This window comes from Mastomys coucha, unplaced genomic scaffold, assembly GCF_008632895.1.
Source record: "Mastomys coucha isolate ucsf_1 unplaced genomic scaffold, UCSF_Mcou_1 pScaffold18, whole genome shotgun sequence".
Lineage (NCBI taxonomy): Eukaryota > Metazoa > Chordata > Mammalia > Rodentia > Muridae > Mastomys > Mastomys coucha.
In genome coordinates, this window is record NW_022196900.1 from 48,450,124 (window position 1) to 48,453,138 (window position 3,015).

The 3,015-nt window shown below is 36.1% G+C and overlaps 1 long non-coding RNA gene and 1 pseudogene across 1 annotated transcript in view; one reads left to right on the forward strand and one right to left on the reverse strand.

Annotated features, from left to right (window-relative positions):
* The first annotated feature begins 603 nt into the window (after positions 1-603).
* The window catches only part of LOC116096221, an 11,544-nt gene continuing 9,132 nt past the window's right edge, over positions 604-3,015 (forward strand). The window contains exons 1-2 of the long non-coding RNA XR_004120903.1: positions 604-805; positions 1,982-2,064. This is a non-coding gene — a long non-coding RNA (uncharacterized LOC116096221). The remainder of the gene's footprint in view (positions 806-1,981; positions 2,065-3,015) is intronic.
* LOC116096219 overlaps positions 2,918-3,015 on the reverse strand; it is a 1,018-nt pseudogene continuing 920 nt past the window's right edge.

The following is a 3,015-nucleotide window of genomic DNA, read 5'->3' on the forward strand; positions in this document are numbered from 1 at the left end:
TTAAAAACACATACACACATGTACAGATTTCCCCATAAACATATGCCATCATTCAAACACTCGCACAGACACACACACACACAAAAATCCCCACACATTCTCACAAACACTCACAACCTTTGCAAACACACAGGCACATTCTACCATAACACAACATACACAAAGACTTATATAGACACTCATATACAGACATATACATGCGTATCCTTATACAAACTCAACATGCATACATACTCAAATATACACAAACAAGCATACAGGAACACATGCAGTTAAAAATAAATACACTGAGTGACAGACACATGGACACACATGCACATATACTCACACAGATGAACACATGCACCTTTACACACACCCACACCCACACACACATACACACACACACACACACACACACACACACAGACAATCACACACATGCACTATAGTAGTAAGATATTTAAAATCTCAAAGCTTAAATTTTCATTTATTTTGTCTCATAACCTTAGACCATTAACACCACGGATTCTGTTGCATAATGGGAAGACCTTATGTCTTAAATTTTTGCTCATTTCATGGTCTCCAAGAGGCAGACAGGGAAAGTTTTCATTAGGATGGATCCCCCCTAACCATCCTCCAGCAAAGGACATCCTCACTACCTAATTGTCTGATCTTCTGAAATAATCAATGGGTTTTTATTGATAAAGTTTGTTCCTGGAGGATACAATGAGGGCTCCAGGACCTGGGAACACTGCTTCAATGAGTACCAACCTCCAACATGTTGAACCCCAGTGACATTTTCCATCCAGGCCAAAACATACAGGTAAGTAAGTAAATGAACTTTGTGTTTCAAATGCTTGAAATCTCACACTCTGTAGCACCGGTACTATTAAAACCATACAAATCATCATGTAATGTTTATAATTATGCTCAGGATATTGAAAGTATCCGTCAGAACCATACACAATGTTCTTGTCAAATCACAGTAGAAGCCGTTCTAGCTTCTCTGAACCTCCTCACAGCAGTAAGGGATCTGCACAGTCATTTCTTTATACTGCAGATTTCAAAGCGTTTGCACTCATTTTGAAAGTTAGGGATAGATTGAATTTATTTAAGGGCAACAATAAGTGCTCTATTATGGTTTTATACATTAAAAAAAGCCCTTCTCTGTGTGAGAATATTAGAGTCACTATTTCCCTTGTGGAAAAAAAAATTATATCTACCTGGAATATTTCCTTTGGGCTGTTGATAATTTTAGTTTTTTCTACTTTCATGGTATACACTGTGTCAGACACCTGGGGACTATTTCCTCATCTCTCTATGTCTGCTAATGCTGGAAATGGTTTCCTTGGGTCTGCAGACCTTTCTCAGTGCCCTTCCATCCACCGGGTCTCCATATCCTTCTAATGCCTCTGACTTGGAATCTTAAATCAGAAAGTCTGTTTTTCTGTCATTCCTGTGGGTCCACATAGGAGTTTGAAGTATATCTTTCAAATGATTAGGAAGATGAAAGAAATGTAGGAATCCAGTAAGCATATTCATAGGTCTATTATAGAGAGAACAAGATCCTTTAGCTTGTGTCTCTGTCTGAAAGTCTATTACTCCTTCTTTGGGAGAATACAGCATTCACACACACACACAAACACATCACAGATGTACCCATGCACATTCACACACAGTTATTTAATTCATCTACTATGTGTGCATTGCGCTTTAAGAGACATTTCAGCAGTTAGAGAGATGGCTCAGCGGTTGAGAGCACTGACTGCTCTTCTAGAGGTCTTGAGTTCAATTCCCACCCACCACATGGCTTACAACCATCTGTAATGGGATCTGATTCCCTCTCCAGGTGTGTCTGAAGACAGCAACAGTGTATACACATTCATGATATAAATAAACAGATAAATAAATCTTTAAAAGAGAGAGATTTAAACCTTAACTGTCTCCTTTACTTTAAGTGGAAAGTGATGCCCATGTCTCCTTATGCTTATGTAACCAGGCAGTGATTGAGCAGAACCTTCATAGCACAGAATCTCTTCAGGATGGAAAACCAGATGGTGCTTCTCCTCATTTTTCCAACAGGTGACTCATTACAAAGTGGTTTCTCTGACATCTCTTTCTCTAAGAATCAAATTGTTGTTATTTTGGGCTTGTACCACAATAACAGCCAAGATTTTAAGTTCTAATGAAAACAAAACAAACAAACAAAAAAAGAAGACTATCTATTTATGTTCACTAAAAACTTGTAATGATATATTATTTTGAAATATACAGCTAATATGTTTGGAATTATTTGAAATTTATAGAGAAAAACGTATGTATTTTTAGTATTGCTGCAGAAAAACATCTAATAAGGCTGTTTAATTGATTGTTTTATATCAAACAACTTTTATAATACTCATTTTTATTGTTACAATATTTTATATGTTTTAAAGAATATGACAAAAAAGGTATTGCATGTACTGAAGGGGGGTCTCTAGGAGGAGTTGGGGTACAAAAGGGAAAGAAGATGTGATGTAATTCTGTTTGACTTAAAATATGTTTTTAAATGTTAACAAATTCAGATAAATTGAAATTATGTACCTTTTCTCATCATAATGCAATAAAACTTAAATCAATAAAAAAGAAAAGATGTAGAGAATGAAAAAGTCAAAGAAGATTCGCTTAAGAATAGTTTTATAGAACACAAAATTAACTGGATATATATGTATTTGTTACACTGAAGAAAATACAAATCTGCATTAAATTAAGGTAGAAAATAAGTTATATAAAAAGTAAATAAATGAATGAATAAATAAATAAATATGAATGGATGGAGAACAAAGGCAACTTTTTTCAATTCACACCACAATGACTGATATTTTGAGATGGTAGAATCTGTACAGTGAAGTGCAGTGTCCTAGTCCAGGAGATCATCTCCACTTCATCTCAGCACTCACTCCTTCTCACTCAGTCTTGCCAGCAACTTGGCTGAGGAAGTCAGGGCTCTCCAGACTTCTGCTCTGACCACCTCCCAAGCACAGGGGCTGTGTT